Raw genomic sequence first — 21,313 nt, 5'->3', positions numbered from 1 at the left:
CTAAACTAACCCTATTCAGCACCACGGTCAGCTCCTTTCTGTCTGGGAAAAGCTGCATTGATGCACTACAGTGTTTTTCCCCTTCAGTGACCTTCATAACAACATCACCACACAAGTTATAAAAAAAGTATACTGCTGGCCTATGTAGAAAACATACTCTGCCTATAGAAAAAAAAGAAGTTTTTTTGTTAAACCAACAGAAAAATAATGCAAGCAGCACGAGCTGTGCGTTAATCTCCCTGCACGCGGCGTGGCGTCTCGCGGGGGATCATTATTCTTCATATGCAACGAAAGAGATGGGTCTCTTCTGCGCTGAATGTACACCAACAAGCTCTTTTTTAAATGGCCACAGGCATTACTCACCAACTGCGCTTCTTACCAGCGCCATAATAATCATCTGTATGTTAACTCGCATGATTACAATAAGCTGCTCCCGCTGCATGTTCCAGGTCAGATCCCTCAGTCAAGTGAAAAAAAATAAATAAAAAAATTGATTCAGTGTTTACTGCCAACTGAATTTGAGCAATTTGGGCCTTAGACTAATCTAATTTGCAAGTGTAAACTAAGCCATTGCAGGTCGAGGTCATTGCTGCACTGCCAAACAAGGTAATTCTGTCCCCGAGGTTATTAATTACAGCTCTCAGACAAAAGGCAAAACTGAATTATGGGACCTACAGCTGGGCAGAGGTGCCAAATCACGTCTTTCCAACCCTCTCCCTCCCTTCTTGTCTCAAAGATTACATCAGGGGATCAGGACTAATAGCTCTCTCCCTCTCTCTCTGTGTGTGTGTGTGTGTGTGTGTGTCCCACATGAGATAATTTATCACACCGGACAATAACACATAAGCGGATCATCAGCTGCAAATGTAGTTATATGACGCGCTTTTGGATGAACTTTTTTTTTTTGTTGGTATTTGTATTTGGTATACCTCAAGACCAAATGCACCCCCCACCTTCTCCTCCTCCTCCCTCTCTTCCTCCTCCTCCTCCTCCTCCCCTGCATCCCTCTCTCGCTATTTGAATAGAGAGCCTGCGGAGCACTCTTTTGTTCAGTAGCGCTCAGCTGCTGGAGAGGTGAGCACCACTCTGGCGCTCATCCACTCATCGCGGCTGCTGCTGCCTCGGCTTCGGTGACACAGAGACAGAGAAGCGCGGACACACACCACACCACACACTACAGCTCGGACAAGACAGTCACTCCACTGCTGCATGCAGAGACGACACCGCGCCGCTCTCCCTCCCGTGCACTCTTGCTCTCACCTCTCCGGACACCCTGATTTTTTTAATCTTTTTTTTTTTTAACACCCGCACTCGCAGGGGCTTGTTGGATGCTTCAGCTCCCCCCGGTCTGTGGCGCTACCCACCTGCACCGTGTCAGACCGACGCTCTTGTGAGGCTACAGCATCGCTCTACATTCCTGTGGACTGGATCTCACTTCATCCAAAAGGTAAAGGCGAGTTGTTTTTTGGCCGCTTTTTGACTAAATAAAAAAAAAAGTCTTTTTCATGTTGCTGTTCTGCCACATCCACAAGTAAAAAGGGTGTTTTACAGTTTCTGATGAATTGGACATGAGCTTATCAATACTGCTGTAAGACAAAGCTCTGTGATCAGATTCACAGGTGCACTATAAGTGTAGGAGTATGCTTCATTCCCTCCTATAATCACTTTATATTCTTCTTTTTAATGCTTGCATTGAGCTGTTTTTCCAGAAAAGAATGAACTGTTTTACCATTTTGGAAATGCATTTTAATTTCATAAGAGACCTTTTGTTTTCACTTGTTCTCTCTGTTTTTCATTAAATCCTTTTCTTGTAACCAAATCCATCCCATCACCTCACCTCTGACTTCTATTAGAAACAAAATCTACCATTATCTCACCACAGTGTACCCCTTTTGTCGTCTTTCCTGCCTGTTTGCATGATGTCATGACTGCCCAATTACAGTATGCTGCATGTGTTAACACGTAATAAATGTGGCAGGCTAAGGTGCTAAGATTCTCCCGTTTGGGAGCAACTTATGTTGAGCAACTAAAACAAAAAAGACATTCAGCCTAACAAGGTCAGCGTAGGGTTTGGATCTGTATAACCATCATTCCACCTCTTGTTGTAGAGAACCTGTGTAAGCCTCCAGGTGAGGCAGATAGGAGACAGAGGGAGCTGCTGGCTCGGGTGAAAGTCGATAGGCAGCACAGCCAGAGCTGTCAGTGCTGTCAGCAAACCTAAGAGGGGGAAACCCGAGACATTATCTTGGATGGCACTTGCACCCCGCCAAATGGGTCTCTCAATTATTTCTGTTGGAGGAAACTTTGCCGTCGCACAGCAGAACCTCGGGGCTATGAACTGATAGCGGTGGTGGGTTCGAGGACGGCTCAGTCGTGCACTGTCTTGAGTTGGTTATCTCGCAGCAGGGGATGTTTTTGTTGAGGGTGGAGGGAAGAAAACAGTGTTGGACTTTGCCTTTTTTGTTCTGTTTGTCTTCATTTTAGAAGTGTGGGCAGTGTGTCAGATAGAGAATGGCAGCGAGGGTAGGAGTGGAGCAGGGTTGCTCGTGACCCCCTGGGAAATTAAGCAGAGATTCAACCATGCAGTTTGTGAAATGGTTACTAGTCTCGCTCTCTCTCTCTCTCTCTGTCTCTTTTTTCTTCCTCTGCTCTTGCTCTCTTTTAGCCTCTCATTCTGTCTTTCTCGCTCTCAATATGTGTCTGGTACTTGCACATACAGGCACAACAAACACAAACACACAAGTCTACAGCTGTCCTTGGCAGAATTGATCCCACACTCCTTTTCTCTCTGATATTTTATCTCTCCCAACCTCCCATCGGCCCACACATGTATGATCCTGTATTCGGCCTTATCATTGGCAGAGTGATCCTTAATGTGCAGGGCCAAGCCAGTGCCCGCAGAGAGGCTGGCTGATGGAACAGAAGCTTTTGTTTCCCAGCTGATGCAGAGCAACACCACAGATATCACAAAAGACCCAGCTTCGTTTTCATTCTGTGACTGACTGTAGATCAAATGTTCCCGACTCGCTGGTTGAGCAACCATGTGAAAGCTTTGTATATATGTTTGTGTGTGTGTGTGTGTGTGTGAGAGAGAGAGAGTGACTGGTCACCTCTGTTGCCAGTTTCTGAATTGTGTCAGCTCCTGTTGCACTAATAGGATCTGGCTCCACATTTAACTGCTCTTAAAGTCATTCTGCTGGCTTTTACTTCTTTCTACCTCTTGCACTCTCATGCATATTGTAGAACGTCTCTGTGTTTGTCTCTCTGTCTTTCTCCCCCCTCTCTCTCTCTCAGCTGTCTGTTTCTTCCCCTCGTCTCGCTCCGTTTGAACTCTATCACTCCTGCACTGGATCACAGGCTGTGCGGTTAACGCCATTGTTCTCAGAAGAGGTGTTCCTTTCTGTGGTGTTGCCAGTTCACTGCCCCTATTTTCACATTTTCTGTGTGATGAGGCATTACAATGGATGAACAATATTCTTTTAGAGAGGGGTTCATTGCTTCTTAGTGGCTCCACTCCAAACTGTGGTCAAGGCCAAAAGCAGCTCAGAAATGTTGTCATCACACCCTCCGGGGGAAAGACAGAAAGAGAGAATGAAAGGGATGGAGGTAACAGACTGGGAGAATTTTACCAAATTATCTGCTCTTTGCATGAGGTGCAGTTGTCACATATTTCAATAATGTGTCTTTTCTGTCTGGCTGCTCTCAGCTTAGTGCAGACACTTGTAGCGGAAGACGTGAATGGGCGAGAATTCAATTTTGCACTTGAGTAGGGTCCAAGCAAGTGAATAGGAAACTGTGAATTTACAGAGATTTTTTGCAAATGTAAGACATTAATATTCCCACAATGAACCTTCTGCTATGCTTGAAACAAACAAAGCCACCCTGGCTTGGGATGAAGCATGGGAGAGCAGCCAAGCAACTGCACTGTATCAGTACGGAGGATCTCTGAGCTCGGGTTAGGCTTTCTGACTGCTGAGGGCCTCCAGCTACAAATCCTAGAGTTGGAAGCGTGTGGTGCTATGAGTCAGGTCTGATCCTCCTGTTGCTAATAGCTGGCTTTAATCCTCGTAATTCTACAGTGGAAATAGAGATATATATTATTTAGTATTATTTAGTGTTTTGTGCTTTTGGAGATGGATGGAGCTTTTTTGGATGGAAGGTAGAGAGGGTAGGAGGGATTCTGGAAGATTCCTGCAGAGAGAGACTAATTTAGAGATAACCCTGATCCAATTAAGCAGTGAAAACATTCACAGCAGCTTACACACACACACACACACATTTGATTCTGTTTCGTGTTTTCTGTTAAAGTTGACATTTTTCTGAAGCCTGATAGCCCATATGATGGTAATAGTTCTTTGTGGAGGCTTGGCACCTCCATTCCTCCAGTCACAGGGTGGTTACGTCGGCTTAATGAAGGCTGTACCCTTGTGGACGTCAATCTGTTTGATCGACAGGTCCGCATCCTTTCAAGCCCTCCTTTGCCTGAAACTGGCGAGCAGATGGAGGAGAGCCTAAGTGGGCCGCTGCTAGTTTTGCCTTGGCTAATAATATAATAGTCTGGCATTAGCCATATTGAACTAGCCACCGCACCAGGAGCCAAGCAAATGAGCAGCGCAGCTGGGGCCATCATGGCCAGTGGCAGAGCAGACAAAGCCCAGAAGGCACAGAGGCAAAAAAAAAAAAAAAAAGGTAGTTTACCACAATCCCTCCAGACGCAGCTCGTGAATATTCATCAAAGAACCCCCGCCGCCCCCTCCCCAAACCCAGCTCTGCCCCCCTCTCCCACCAAATGTATTATTCAAAGGAAGCATTTTCCCTATTAAATACTATAAATAAATAATGACATCTGGTAACAGTTTTTGTCTGCTGAATTAATGACAGGGCCACAGTCAAGTATCTTCCAGTGATTGGAGGAGGAGGGTGGCTTTTCTTTCAGCTACCTTTTCCTCCGCTGGCCTTTCCTTTGTCTCACCAGTTGGGTGCGATGCTTCCTTTGTTAACATCAAGGTGGCATATCAGTAGACCTGAATTGGATTGCATCTCTATCAGTCACTTCCCTAAGCACCCTGGAGGAGAAGCAAATACTGCATAGCTGTTTGTTTTACCATTATGCCGGTGTTCTGCTGTCTGAGTTAATCCTCAGAAAAAGGAAAGCTCCCCGTGGGCTCTTTATGTGGTTTCAGCACTGGACAGCTCCTGGCTGTCTCGTCTACCTCCATAGTTTTTCCATCCTGTTTAACAAAAACCTCGACATCTTCACACTCTGTGAATGACTGAGGGATGCATCACTGAAGGATATCAAGTATGTAATGTTGGCATCATTGTTGTACAAGCTCTATCTGTCAGAGTCTGATGAGCTGGTAAACAGGGAGTGCTTGAGAGGCCTACAGATGGCCAGTGTTTTCCACTCTTGTGTGCCACAGCTCCCAAAGGACTGTGTGTGTGTGCGCAAGTGTTCGATTTTTAATTTATGGACAAAGGAATCTTTAGGATCTCAGAGAAATTGGAAGTAGAGCCAAAGAAAAGCAAGACATAAGCAGGCAGAAGAAGAGAAACATAAGCCACCATCATTGAGAGTGATTTCTGTCCATCTTCCTCTACCTGACTATGCCTGCCTGGATTCAACACAGCAGGACTATTTATGAAGCCTGGGCACCCAGTGTGATACTTATAAAGCTCTCCTCGCTAATCAGAGATCTAGCTCTGGGGTTGCCGAAACCAATCACAGGGATTTATGGCAGGGAATAGAAAAGTAGTATAATTAATTTCATTCAGATCCCTTGCACCCAGGTCGGGCTGATCCATGCACGCTGACTTCCTATTTCATGTGATGGCTTTGTTCGTGTGTGCGTGTGTGGGGGGTTGTGCAGTATTTGACTTTTGTTGCCATTGATGTTGCGACTAATAATTTCTAGCCGCACAGAATAACACACAGTGTGACTTTCCCTCCTTTGTATTAGTCAAACAAATACTGAAAGGTGAACGCTAAAAGAGCATTATGCGTGGAATGCCATAGTGCGTAATTACTGTAAAATATTGTGCCTTCAAAAGGTTTGTTGACAGTATGTTTTGTTTTGAAAGAATCAGTTCTGCTTTTTATTCGATACACCAACCAAAAAAAAAAGAAGAAGAAAAAGAGCTGGTTTCTCTAATCCTTCTGTCTGTCTCCCTGTAGGCACCGAGCTATGAATCATATTTTTTGATTGTTGCGGTAATACTGCCTTTTAATGTTTGCGCATCAATCCATTTTTTTTTATCATGCTGCTTCAGACATACTAATAAAACCAGAAGCAGACAGACACGTACACTAAAGTAGATATATTTTATAAGAAAAATATGCATCATCACTGTCATCTTAATAAACCCTAAAAGAAATATAAACATCTAGTTTGCCAGCGAAATCAAACCAAATCTGCTTATTTTGACATTTTTCCGTTGAAGGAAAGTAATGAATGGAAACTCGTTAATATGCTTTGAGCTAAATGCTACCACCAGAGCTGAGGCTGAAGGAATGTCATTAACTTTTTATGTATTTGGTCATAAACCAAAGTATTGTTCAATGAGCATGATGGTGCTACATGTAAAGTCACCAAAAGCTTTATGCTGCATCCTCTGGGAGCCATGGATATCTGTGCGAACTGAAATGGTAACCCATCCAAAAGTTGTTGGGATATTGGAACAGCGAGCATGCAGGCTTACAAACAAGGTTGAAGCACTTTAGTGAAGAAGATGTCCCTGGGGGATCCAGACAGATGAAAGACAGACGGAGACGTCTACACAGATAGACAAAGAAACAGCCAGAGTGAGCAACGACAGCTGGTCAACCTGCAGCCCCTCAGCAGGTGGATTTAGTCAGTTGTTTCCAAATTCAGCCTTTGGGTGACACTTGGATCGGGTAGCCCATGTTTGTTTAGCCACCTGACAGATATCAGCAAATCTTCTACTTCAGAGGGTTAGCCCAGTGTGTATATACATGCGATTGTGTGTGTGTGTGTGTGTGAATGGACAGGTCAGTGGGATCCAGAGATGTGCTGAGCTGAATAGAATGAGCCGGGAAGCTTAGAAAGAAGGTGAAAAGGACAGCGTGAGAGCTGCCTTTATGTTGGCAGTGATCATCCTTAAACTGGACGTGCCTGTCTTTCTGTCTGCCTGTCTGTGTCCTCCCTCACTTCATATCCTCTCCGCCGTCTTGGGGGTACTGAATTAAAAAAACCTGGAGACATCATCAAATTGATTTTAATATGGAATTTGTAAGGCTCATAGCAGGTCAGATGTCCTGCCAGTAGACTTGCTACTCATTTTGCAGTCAGTAATAAGATTGCCAATGCTCCACCAAAGTGGTTTTTACATGGAGCTATGAAGCGTGCTGCGTTCAAAGCTCAGAGGCATTAGAGTCGATGGTAGGAGTGGGGAGCCAGCAGATGTGCAGGTGTGTGTGTATGTGAGCAAGTAAAGGCTTGAAATTTTTTTCTCAAGGACTGTGCCTAATGTGGGAATTAGTTCGTTAAGAGGCCCACCATTTTTGAGGAGAAAGAAAGAGCATTTATTTTGCCAATGTTTCTTGCAATTGTTTACAATGAAATTGAATTTTTCCAAAGTTCCATTTCCCTTCAAATTGCTTTCACTGTGTTTTGTCAGCACAAATTATGCAAAGAAATCAAAATAATGAATGTGTTTTGTGTCCATTCCCAAATCAGAAGTAAACCAGTCGGTCACCTGGTCACACAATAGCCGGCTGAATACGGAGGTCACTTTCTGTGGTCACAGATTTTAATGTACGAGGCTGTTAAACAATTACCGTTTTGTGGCCCTGGTGCTGTGCGCAGAAATTCCCCTCTGTGCTTGGAGTAGTTTTTCTGTTCTGCTCTGGCAAATTCAAAATGAACTGTCGGGGTGGTTACCACTTCTGTTTTGTAATTAACTGTCACGCAGCAAAATTAATAGAGGAGAAAATATATGGGGGTAAAAGCTGAAAACGGAAAGACGTCATTGCAGTCACTCAATCAACAAGAAAAGTATTTGTCGTGTGTGTGAGAGTATGTGCCTTTTTCGTGTTTGAATCTGCAGTAACACACACCTGTTTTCATCCTGATGGTGCTTCCTCTTCTATATCCTCCCCTCGACCTGAACTAAAATACTGAATGATAAATTATGATGGAACATGTCCCCATGTGTCCTTTCTCTGTCCACTTTCTCCGGGCTTTTCCCCTCTGCTGTAATTAAAGAGCTTGTCTGTCTGTCTTTCTGTCTGTCCCGATAATTACTCTTAGTGAGCGGTGCTGGATGTCTCCAGTTTGCTCCCAGACCTCTGATAAATTTGGTAACTGCTGTCAGAACTGTTGCTGGGGCACCTCTAGTGACTGTGGCATGTGTGTGGGTGTGTGTGTGTGTGTGTGTGTGTTAGAGAGATAGCGGGTTCATCTGAGAGCATTGCTATTCCCAGTGTCCAACTCTTGTGCACAGATTGATTGGGGACTGCTGTCTGTGATGAATCACTCTCTGCACTGGACTATTGACTGAGCTGTTGATCACTGATCACTGAACACTGTCTGTCACTGTGTAGGGGGTTACTGTAGCTCCGCTGTGTGACTGTGTGTTTACATTTATTAATAAATAATCATTGTTTTACTCTCACTCTTATTATCTGCATTCACTTGCTCAGTCCAGCAGTTGCATTAGTGTCTCATCGGCTTAGTGGAGAGCAGCAGAGAAAACAGAGCAGCTCGTTTCTTGGAGAACGGTGCCGAAATGCTGCTTCTTCTCTGCCGATGTCCTTTCCTTTGCTTTAATGCACGGTGGGACACGGTGCTCTCATCACGCTCCACTGCCCTCTTGCTTGCTTGATTTTGTCATGCACATGCTAAGGCACACAAGTCCAAATACATAACACAGAGAGAAAAACACAGGGGCTTTTCTAAGCTTGCAGGACTGCAGGCACCTCAGGCGTTTGAGGCCAAGTCCTAATTGGGCCTCATCTTAGCGTGACCTTCATTGTTTTGACAGAGGGGATCAGAGGGAGACACTTAAAAAACTAAGGTTATCCCCTCTCCTCTCCTCTCCTCTTTCTTCTCCATGTCAAACCACCAAGCTCAACAGTGGTTGAGCCCCCCCCCCCCCTCCCCAAAGCGTTTCCGGGAGGGTCAAAACTGTCTGAATCTGTGGAGTGGATGTTTGGCACTCATCTCAGTGGGTAGTCCATGGCTTGACAAAATGTGTATTTTGTTTTTGTCTCATCTTGACGAGCACCCAAGAATTGCAAGATGGTCCAAATAGCGAGTCAGCTCTATAGTGCGTGATGTGATTTACCACTGAGCCATTAGCAGTCAAGCTGTGTGTGCTTCAGGTGTTCTCAGAGGGAATGGAGAAAGAAATACTCCCCGCCGCACTGCACACTGATTTTAAAAGCTCCCTAGTGATTTATTAGGAAAACATTTCTTTAGACCACCCACCTTCACTTCACTGCCTCAGAACCTATAGATACAGGGTTTGCACACACTCTTACATTCATTGCTGAGGTGGCAGGAAAGCAGTTTGGAGCAGATTTAAAGTGTCCCGTGGAGATTCAAAGTCAATCATTGCTAGAGCTTGTCTTCAGAACTGTGTGTATAAGAATATGAAACTTTGTTAAATCTCCACATGAGGAAATTGCCCCGTTCTTTCTTACCTCCTGTCTCCTTCTTCCTCTCTCGCACGTCTCTGAATGCAATGCATCAAGGTCACAATTGAACTTGGGCACATTTAAGAGGCCAATTCGGCAATCACGCTTCTTGATTGCACTGTTTATTCTTAATCAGGATCTCAGACAGGACAGCGTCTTCAACAGCCCATCCCCACACAGCACCGCAGCAATCACAGCGTTTGTCATTTCTTGTGTATTACTACAAATAGCCTTAATTGGCTGCTGTTTCTCGCTCATCCACCCTGCTGCTGTTGAAGAAGCTGCTCAAGATTAATAGCACCTTTTAAAATGCAGACTGAAATTAGCGCTGTAAATGAATTCTCAAGATTGTGATTTGAGTGTAAGTGTCATTGATAGATGGCTGCAGTGAACGGTGGTTTTTAGATGGAGATGCTCTAGTTGTGTTTCCCCTGACTGGTTTTATGTCTGAGCTGAGCTTTGTTTTACCTGCCCACCAGCGTGCCATGCAGTTGTCGTGTATATCCAAGTGGCTATTGCTTTTTCCTAAGTTCAGGAGCTCAGGCTGCTCATCTTGTCACTACCGCAGATGAGATTGCCAGCTCCCTCGGCCTCCTGTGGCACTTGCTCTTTGCATTGGCCGCCAGATAAATGAGGTGTTTGCTTTTCTTTGGCAGAGCGTACCTTTTAGAAGGTCAGCGAGGGTGGCTTCACTGGGGACAGTGAGATCTGTTGATGCTACTCAAAACTGAGCTCTTGAAAGGCCAGTAGTTCTGAATGTGTTAGCCCATTAACCACAAATCATGTATGCTTTAGGTTACTGCCAACCATTTCCCAAAGCTGACTTTAAGTATGTAGATGGATTTCCTGTCTTCCCAAGAGCAACTGGTTTTATTGCTGTACAGGATGAAAATCAACTTAGAGAAAATTGAGAAAAGCAGAGTTTTCAATTGAATTGTAAACAAGGGCCTCCCAGATGGTTTGGAAATTCTCTAAAAACACATGCTGTGCTTTAGGAAGCTGATTATCTGCAATCTTTGGATGGCAGTGTCTGTTGTTTGTAGTTAGTCAGTCCACCACTTTGGTCTAGACTGAAAAACATCAACAACAACTGAATGAGTTGGCATGAAATCATTCATGGTCACCCGAGAACGAATCCTAACGACACTGGTGATCACCTGTTTTCAGTTACCCATTGAAATATCTGCTTGGATTGGCACAAAATTGTGTGCATGGTTTTAAAATAAATAATCCCAATGACTTTGGTGATCCATTGATTTTCACTCATCATAAGGTTGACATTTTTGTCAGCCTTGAGGCAGAAGTAGTTCTTCTTGAGGAGGTTGTAATAGCTAGTTAGTAGGGTTGCAACATTCCGGTAATTGGAAACTTTCCATGGGAATTAACAAGACTTTTATGGGAATATACTGTGAATTTACAAAAGGGAAGGTTGGCCATTGACAGGGAACTGAAATATAGTTAGGGAAAATATATTTTAGCACAATCTTGACTAAAACAACCAGATTTCATGTAAGTACACTTGACCCCCAGACCCCCTACATGCACTGTGTTAATTTTTAATTCCCATGGAAAGTTTCCAATTTGGAATATTTCCAAACTTGCCCATCTTAACTTCCCATGGAACCCTATTAACTGGAAATGTTCCCCCGTTTTGCAACCCTACTATTTAGGCATTTTACATCCTTTCTTCTACTGTACCAACAATCAATATTTCTTTGATCAAAATGTCTCTTAACATAGCCAAATTGTTTTTAGCCTAGTGGATTAATAGTGTTAATCCAATAGTTAGTTTGTTGCTGATATTCATGGTGCCCAGAGGATAAATCTTCTTTTCTTATTGCCTGACATTATTGTCTTTGATACAGACACTCAGTGAATCTATGTGATGATCCTGATGACTGTTAATTTCCTAAAATGTTCCTCTAGTGGCACCGTGAGGTTTTTAGTGAAATGTCTCAGCAACTATTGGACGTGCTGTCATAAAACTTGGATTAGTTAGTTATGACCCCCTCAGGAGACAGTCAGCTAAAGTGTCTGACTTAACCTGTCATCATCTTAAACTCTTAAGAACACCAGGGTGCTCAATCTGCAATTTCAACTTCAAACATTTTTCTTTTTAAATTTTTAAAAAGAAAAGAACTTTAAGAAGAAAATAATTTGGTGCTTTGAGAATTGCATTCTGCCAGTGGGAGAACTTGGATAAAACCTGTGCCTGTAAATCTGTAAGGAATCTCATCTATTGTTTTTGAGATGAATGCAAGACATCTCTTTGTTGTGCCAACATTCTCAGTCAGCACGCCTCCCATAGTAAACAGATGTTTTATATTCTTTTACCTCTTCGTGCTGCATCAACCCTCTACTCATCCGTTTATCCACAGCTCCATATTTCCCCCCTCCTCTTGAGTGCCTTTCAATTAAACCTTCCGGCTGATCATTTACTTAACAAAGCTCCCTCCGGCCCCCCGTCACTCCGCTCAGCCTCTGCGTGGAAGTGCGTTTCGAATTAGCGGCAGGTGTTTGTTTTTCCTCTCTCAGTAAACATTGTTTGATGAGTTAAATTAGCTCCCTTCTTCAGAGAGGAGTGGGGAACTGACATCAGTATAACTGAAGGGGCTTGGACGGGCTCGAACACCAAGACCTGTGCTGGAGTTCATGGTCAGGCTCTCGTCTTTGATTACCTTGTAAAGAGTTGTAGTGTTTTTCCTCAGGTAACATTCATATCTCTCTTGGTCTGGATCTTATTATGCAGCTCCTCGCTTCCTCTGTGACGTTGGAGCAGCTTTCATGTTCGTAGTCATTAATTATACAATTCGTACGTAAAAAAATCAGGCACTCATAGTATTAACGTGAAAACCTTGGAGCACTTTTGTTTGTCTCGCTGCTTCTTGTTTATTTGTCCGAGCCCCAAGAGAATCTGTAACATAACTTTAACAAGACAAAACAATTTATTTCTCACAAATATGAAATACAGTAAAGTAAAAGAGGACTCTAATAATAATCCCCATCTGTCTCTCTTACCTCCCTTTTTCCCAAATCTCAAATTCACAGATGCCATATCGCGTGTGTCGTGACAGCCTGTTGTATTATTTTGCACGGACACACTGCACCACAGCACTTTGCACCACTTTTCACACCCTTTTTACACCGTCTGCGCCTCACAGAAGTAGTATTTTCCATGCCCCATGGCACGGTGCATGCAGCTACTGTACCTTGACTTCTTTCCTTGTCAGGTGAGAGCAGGTATTCTTCTGTGGTCTTGTAGCTGTCACAGCGGATGAGGAGAAACATATTTTTGGGAAGAAAATGTCCAGCTCATATCTGTCCATCATATCCGAAAGATGGCAACTTGTATTTATTTGCATCAAGTAAAATAACACCCAAAAAGGCAGCTGAACCTTTACGCTGATTACTGCTTCTCATTCTGAGAGTTTGATGAGAATCTATACGACTTTAATGTATGTACACTAAATATGAAGCTACAGCCAGTTAGTTTATCTTAGCATAAAGACTGGAAACAAGGGGAAACAACCAGTCTGTTCAAAGGGAAGAGAAGAAAAGAGAAGTTATGGTTGTAGCTTCACAGGCAGTTTTGTAAATGATCATAATGTATATCCTAATTCCATCATTACGACAACAGTCATACCACTCCGCTGCTCTTTTCTAAACAGAAACACTCATTTCATCACCTGTTAATTCTAGTTTTCCACTTTGCTGTTTCTCCTGATCTTCTTGTAGATTTTTTCAGATTAAAAGCCCTCGAATAATAGAAAGGTTGGAATACTTTTAATGTGAACAATCTGCAGGACGTGTTCAGCCTTATCGACGGCAGCTCAGAACAGAAAAGTAAAGGGATTAGAACTAATTGGTGAATGAAAATGGCATTTCTGTTAGGCCGTGACGCCGTAGTATTGACGGGATTAGCGCTGTGTACATAACACTGAATTTATCAAGACAACAGGTAAACATGGAGGATGTTTTGAAGGTGAAATTAGGAATAAAAGCCTGTCTGTGATATAAGGTCTAAATAAAGGCCTATCTCTGCCACTGAGATAGATAATTATTTATTATTTAACAGACAGAAATCTTCTCATCTAACTCTTGGTAAGAACATGAAAGTGTCTTCATCAAAGTCCTTTTAATATATCGCACAGTCCTTTTGACATAGCATTTCGTTCCTTCTACTTTCACGTGTCTCTCAACATCATGGCCAAAGAATGGACAGAGCCTGTATGACGTCACCCGTAGGTTTCCGAAGCGCTGTAATAGGCAGCTCTGGATGGTGCCATGTATCTAATGTATCTAATGTATCTAATCCAAATATTGGCAAAGACGTGCATCTTCGACGGACCTTGGCACCTGGGCGCTCTAATAAGTAATCTGTAATGACACTTACCTGTCAATCAAGTGGTCACACTGTTAATTATGCAAAACTTTAAGCCTTAATATAATTTCAATGGGTGAGTAAAAAAAAAATTTCACCCCCCACACAGTTGTCATGGACAGGTAAATAAGCTACAGAGACCAGAACCTGAACCAGGCTGTAAACATGTTAACTGCTGCTGTGAAGTTGGACATTTTAATATGGCCACTTCTGCAGCTTGTCTCAAGCGGCTTCTCGAGGAACTACACTTTTTCTTTAACATTTTCACATTGGCTTGATTGTGACACATTGATCTTGTTACGATAATATTTAAGAAGAACCCTTAAATAAAGAGGACTGGATTCAAAGTATCAAAGTTTAAGTTGAATTTATTATTCTTGTACAAGAAGGAGCGTTTAACAGTGCAACACACAAGAGGGGTTACAGAGAAAAGGCTCCCTGAGCAGCACTACCAATACCTTGTACCAAAATGCCGTCTCTGTCTTTCTGTTGTGAGCTGATCTCTTCAGTTTATCACGTGCGAAGGGTCTGCAGAATGTATCGAGCCTGAACTGCTATCAGGCACATGTTATCCACACCGCAGCCTGGAAAATTTTTCCAGCTTCTTTGTGATGTGATTTTTTTTTTTCCCCACTCCTTTGGGCATCACCTGCTCCTCCTCTGAGTCCCTCTTTACCTCCAGCCAATTCTCCAGAGGTAGAGGAGGATAAACACGAGAGAAAACGCTTTAGGAAATGCAAATTTAAAAGCAGCTGAACTAGCAGTTTGCTCTGAAATACTTGACCACTCATCCAAAAGCTGCGCCTTCTGTTTTCTCGATATTCTATAACCCGAAGGACTGAGAATCTTCACAGTCATTTATTGACAATTAATTGAACATGTGGGAAGCAGTCATTATAATCTAAATGTGTCCCTGGGCTGCCAGCACTGCATCTGGGGAACGGCAAGGAATGGAGGGGTGAGAGGCAGTCGTTGCTTGAACAGTTGGCTGCACTGACAGGACAGCATCCATCAGGGCCTGATGGGCGACGGCAGGTTACCAGAGAGAGAGATAGAGATAGAGGAAGAGAGCAGGCTGCACCGATAAATGCATATTCACAAATACTGCGCCGATATTTAACCCGTCATTGCTTGCGAAATGTAAAAAGCTGGTTCTATTTTCTTGAAGACCACGTCTGTAATTCACCTCAGTTGTTGTAGTGGGACCTATTAGTTGATGCATCACTGCTCTGTCAGAAAAGCAGATCATGCCCGCTGAAGTCCCACTACAGTGGTAATGCACGAGGACTGCTGAGAGCCTTTGGCTGTGTGCGGTTGTGATGAGATGTGTAATTAGCCAAAGCGGTCTGACAAACTGCTGCAGGTGCCTGAGAGATGAAGGGGAATGAGCCGAGAGAGAGGTCAGGGAAGAGGAGATGAGAAGAGAGGAAAGGAGAGGTTATTCTAGCCTATAAAATTCAAGGTTGATCCAGATTTGTGCATATTTTAATATTTTATCTATATATCAATACCAGACCCATATCTGAACCCTCTCTCTCTCTCTTCATATATCACACGCTCTTCCTATCTTTGGATTCATTTTTGTGAGGTCTGTCTGAACAGTGCTTGGAGTACTGCTGCAGTATTGGGGATAAATAGTACGCAGGTTACAAGGCTACAGTATGAATCAGCCAGTTTGTTTGCACCGCCAAAGAGTCCAGGTGGAAGAGGTGGAGGTTAACATCACCGATCAGGGTAATTAATTCCTCCAATTTAGTCATTAAGTGTTGAGTTGGAACTGAGGGCTGACACCTGCAGGGTCTCAAAGAGAAAGAGGGGGGGATGGAGAGAGGAAGGAGGTGAAGAAAAGTATCGACTGTGTTGTTTTTTTAAACAGCACATGAACTAGCAATGAATCAAATTCAATTGCGCTCAGGAAATAAGTAATATTGCTCCAAGAAAGCAATATTAATTCATCATGCAGCCCATATTGACTGTAGTATATCGGTATGGTAGTTCGTGTGTGGTAACTGTGAGTCTGTGTGTGTGTGTGTGTGTGTGTCTGTGTGTGTGTGTGTGTGTGTGTGTGTGTGTGTGTGTGTGGCCATTGAGGGATATTCTGACAGGCCCCTGGAGTGAGACCTTCCCTGGGTCTGCTTCTGCCAAGACACTCATCAGTGCTCCCACAGAGAGAGGGCAGAAGGGGGCAGGAAATTGGATGGATGGATGGAGAGAGAGAGAGAGAGAGAGAAAAAGAGAGGCAGAGAAGAGAGGAGGGGAGGACTGGATAAAAGAAAATAGTCAAGATGAAGAGAAAGAACAGCAAAAACTACTTGTTGTACACCCACGTATAGAAGCATATATAGCAAAGCGAAGTATGGACAGCTGTATACATGCACTGTACAATATATTTTATTTTATCGTATTTACTGTACAATATATTTTATTTTATCGTATTTACTATTGCTTTTTTGATGTTTTATTATGTATAGTTTGCTTTATAGTATATTTTTATTCTTATGTTGTCACTTGTCATCTATCTATCTATCTATCTATCTATCTATCTATCTATCTATCTATCTATCTATCTATCAATCATAACTTATGTTACTTCCAATCAAAAACTATCGAGCCAAGCACTTGAGTAAGTGCAACAACACATGACATAGCAGACAGGAAGCTCTCGCCACCGACTAAAAGTGTTTGGTCACTCTTTTCTTTTCTCTTCTTGCTTCCTTCGCCTCTGCAGTCGTGTCCATAGAGGCTGCCATGCCCTGTTGTATTACCTCTTGCCCAGCTGTTGTTCTGGCACAACACCGTCTCCGCTCAATGTCAGCATTCCTCCCCGCCCCGGGCCTAAAAAAAAACCTCCTCCTCTTCCCGGTGGTCGAAAATGCCTGTGGTACAAACACTAACACTCCACTGGGGCTAATAAACTGAGCTAACATGACCTAAAATCAGCTATAGTTTGCAGCAGTTTACTTTACTGTAAACTCTGTAAATCACAGAGAGTTGATTGCACAGTAGCCGGAGGACATCGGAGGGAAAGCAGAAAAACATTTTCTCCATAAAATATGATCCAATGTCACCAAAAAAAGTGAAATAGCTGGTTGGTGGTGTGGGCCGTAATATGTTACATAGTCCTCGTGGGTGATCTTACCTGGAGCACAGTTCATTACGTAGAGCTGGGGCGGGAATGGGAATGACAGAGACACCGTTCACCTGATTTTATGTGAGTGTAGCATCGAATGACTTAATGGTAGAATATTACACAATAGGGCTTTAAGCACTGCATAATAAACAGCCAGATGTGGAGGTAAAGTCTTTGTTAAACTATTCACATCCTTGAGAGATTCATTTTACCAGCACCACTTTAGTAGTTGTATTTGTAGTTACTCGATGAAACTCTCCTGTGAATAGTTTTGTAATGGCCATTATGGAAGGCAGTAACCGAGGGACCTATCTTGTCATATAGATCTAAACACCAGAGGGGACAGATCAGAGACAGTGACGTGGGTCATTTTGGAGGGCGATTACAAGTTGAAAAATATATATTGAAGCAAGACGGACTATTACACAAGAAGAGATATTTGAGTATAATAACTTCAGGAGATAAGGAGAAGAAATACAGATAAAGAAGGAGGGGGAGGCTAATTTAAACAACCTAATAAGTACGGCGTCATCCAGAGAAATCGGTTGCTCCTAGGCTCTCTGTCTATGGCTGCTGTGTACAATTGGGTTTTCATGTAACAGATGGTCTAAGGAAACTGCTCTGCATCTCTGTCCCATCAGGTTAGCCCGATAAAGAGGAGAAAGATGGTGTTAACTTCACACGCCGCCTCTCTCCTAAATCACCTCCAACTTCTGTCCGCTTCGGCCTCGCCTTCTTTACTTCCTCCTCCGGCTCTCCACTCTTGCTTCTTCTTTCCTTTCATACGGCTCCTCAAGCTCCTTCACCTGCTCTCATTGTCTTCAAACATGCCTCCTTTGATGTTTCATAAACCCTGTGTTTCATCTTCTCCTCCTAGTGCTGAGTAATTACTGTACAGGCTGGAGGAGGTTAGGTTGGCACGCCAGCACGCTTTCTCTCTGATATTCAAATGAGTCCTTGCATCCTCGTTTGTCATCAATAGTGTGTGCGTGTATTTGTATCTATGTATATGTGTGCCCATGTGGTGTCTAATCTCTTATTTAGAGTATCACACAGGAAAGGCCTTAACGTCGGCCGGGTGAGAAATTAAAAACGGGGCTGATTAATTCCCGGCAAAAAGGAATTAAAGGGCGCTTCCCCGCCATCGTCTTTGTTGCGGGGGCAGGATTTACCTGCGGTGTGATTGAAGGTGGCTGCTCTGCGCTGCCACTGTCATTAATAATCACCAGCCTTCAGGAAGATTCATGCTGCCATGAGCTAGTTGGTTCAAAACACTTAACCATTACACATGACACTGAGGGCTTGATATATGACGGGCTAATAGCTTTACACTCCAGCTCCAATACTGTGGAACAACAATAAGGACCATTAAGCTATTATCAAACAAGATTAGGAGCATAAATGGCAGCTTGTCATAATGCTGAATTCAAAATGAGTCACTGTAATACACACTTAACACAGTTTGGTGTTATTCATTTGTTTGGTTTATATTGTTATAAATTAGGAACCTTCTCTCTTGCACATGTGTCTGTATGTGTTCATATGGTGCAAAGTGGGAAAACATGCCGTCACTGTAGCTCTGCGATGCCGATATCATTGTCGTTTAGTCAGCTCACAGAGCGAGAATTTCCGCTCCTTCTTCTTCTCTTGAGCAGGACAAAATATAATAAATGTGATCAAATTTACAGGCTGCTAACACTGTTCTCCGCTGTAAAGCAGGTTAATTTGCTTCCAATAAAGCAGCAGTAGAAACTAAATCACCTTATTACTTTACATTCAGGCTGGAGAGCTTTAATTCTTCTCCTGACTTTTCTTCTGAAGGTGGATTCAGCGGCCGATGAATAAGCACTTTATGGCTGGCTCTAATTTTCTCTGGTCAAGTGTTAGGCTGCAGGTACTAATCTGTTTCATTACATTAACTCAGGTGATAAGGCCACTTGGGTGATTGTGCAGAAAGAGGAGTGTGTAGCACTGCACAGCCTTGTCCTTTACCCTGAACTCTTCATGAGTTTCATGCGAAATGCGACAGTACGTAAACATAGACGTGACATAAAATATGGATTCTTTACTGCAATGCAAAACCTTTTAGATGTTTTAATGGCCATACTGCGGGCAACTGCCTCCTGTGTACATGAAATACAAAGGCCATAGGATATATCGGAGGACATTAAGATGTTTTGTGTGCATGTTGCAGGGGAAGCATCCGTGATCCGAGGGCTGTCAATTACCGATAGGAACACGATCGAGCTGAGCTGATCAAAGGCCTGTCTGATGGAGTCTGGCCTCTTTGTTCCTATCTCAAGGGATTGGGGGGAAGGGGGGGTCGATGCGCTGCTACATCTGGTTCACACTCCAAGGGCTTCTCATCACTGCCTACACACACACACATACGTATGTCCAGATCAGAAAGCAAACATAAAATGAATGCACACACAAACTCCACGAACACGACTCAGTCAGGCAAACACAAGCGTGCCTGGTGATTCATCACGTCACACGTTCGTCACAGGCCGTGCAAGAAAAAGCTTAGAATCGCGTAAAAAAAACAATATCATGCATTTTCCCCCGTCACACTCCCACAAAGACCTACCGGGACCAAAGAGATGATCGCCATGCCTGAGATTATTTCAGAGGTTTGTCGCTAATTATTTTATGCCACCGTTTGAACTGTCTGTTGAAATCCAATTATCAGGCCCTCTTTGTAGTTTACAAGATTGGGGCGGCGACGAGGGGAGGGGAAGACTGGAAAGGCTGAGCGAGAGATAGCACGTTGTGGAGGAACACGCTGTCTGGCTGTGAGATATGAGGAATTTTATTGAAGGAAAACGACGACACAGAATGCTTAGAAACACGTATTTACCTTGAATGGTGGCTAATATTTCTTTGCCTTTCTTGTCACCACATAACAGCAAGAGCCTAAAGCAATAGTTTGACATTTTCTATTTCACTTTCTGGCAGAGATTTAGATGAGATGCTTGATCTGATGTCTGTCCATCAAATATAAGACTAAAGCCAGGAGCCGGATAGTTTATGTTCCATCTAGAATAAAGAGTAAGACAGGAGGAAATGCAAGTATGTCTCTGTTCAACAGTAACAAAATCTACATACTAACACCTCTAAAGCTTAGTAATTAACACATTTATAGCTCATTTGTTTAATTAATACAGTATAATAGTGTAAATTACAATTCCCTTAGAAAGAAAGTGTAACATGTATACACGTACACGTACATGTATCTCACATAAATTTAGATTTTTCACATAGTGTTGAGAAAGTGTCAAAATGTGAAGAAGAAGCCTCCGGAAATCACAGTGTTGATTGAAAAAATAAAATGATGACAGGGTGTAATTTAAAGACTGTAAACTTTGCAGCAGGGAGTAAAGAAAATGGTCTGTTTTAAATGAATCCCTCTGGTGGCAGGCTGACTGACTCATAATGACATCGCAGAAAAAAAAACAGCCTAAAACTCTAACCATCAAGCGCACCTCAAATGAAACTACGCCCCTCTGTGAAATGTCAATTTGTGTTGACCGCCCCTGTCTTGATTTATGGAGGGAGTGCACGGTGTAGGTGGCCTGCTGCATGCTCAGTATCTCATCCCCCCGCACACACACACACACACACACACACATACACACAAACACATGCCCTCAAATTAGTTGTCATGCCTGGACATTTGGAGCTGCTGGGTCTCAGTAGGTAGCCTCATATTCTCAGACAGATGGGGCCGCGGCCAGAGATAAATAAGTAAATAAACCTTGGCCTTAGGCAGGTCTCATCAATTCTGATTCTCCCAAATGAGTGTGTCTGAGAATCGATATACCTAGGGGATCCCAGTCTGTCTCCATCTCAGACCTGGAGATCGTGCTCGGACTAAGACCAGACCGCGTCGCTCTGCAATAAAGCTGGAAATAGCCAGTCTCCACCACCAAAACCCCTGCCAGCCTCTCCATCTCTCTTTCCCTTCCTTAGTCTTTCCTGTTATCTTCTTTTTCACCAAGGTCTTAACTCTCCCCGCAGTCGTTCCTTTTCTCTGCATCTCCCATGGCTCCACTCCCAACGGTGTCTCACACCTTCCTTCGCAATCCTTATTTACACTGTAGCAGCACTCTCAATGTTTCGGCGCTCCTAACAGGATACTGGA

The 21,313-nt window shown here is 43.3% G+C and overlaps 1 protein-coding gene across 1 annotated transcript in view; it reads left to right on the top strand.

The window, feature by feature from the left end:
- Window positions 1–1,000: 1,000 nt before the first annotated feature.
- Window positions 1,001–21,313, top strand: part of ncanb (neurocan b) — a 137,488-nt gene continuing 117,175 nt past the window's right edge. The window contains exon 1 of the mRNA XM_027290477.1: window positions 1,001–1,447. The gene's annotated coding sequence lies outside the window, so the exon portion shown is untranslated. The remainder of the gene's footprint in view (window positions 1,448–21,313) is intronic.

Source organism: Larimichthys crocea, chromosome XVII, assembly GCF_000972845.2.
Source record: "Larimichthys crocea isolate SSNF chromosome XVII, L_crocea_2.0, whole genome shotgun sequence".
NCBI classification, from domain to species: Eukaryota; Metazoa; Chordata; class Actinopteri; family Sciaenidae; genus Larimichthys; species Larimichthys crocea.
Note: the sequence above shows the minus strand (reverse complement) of the source record. Positions and strands in the feature narration are given on the sequence as shown.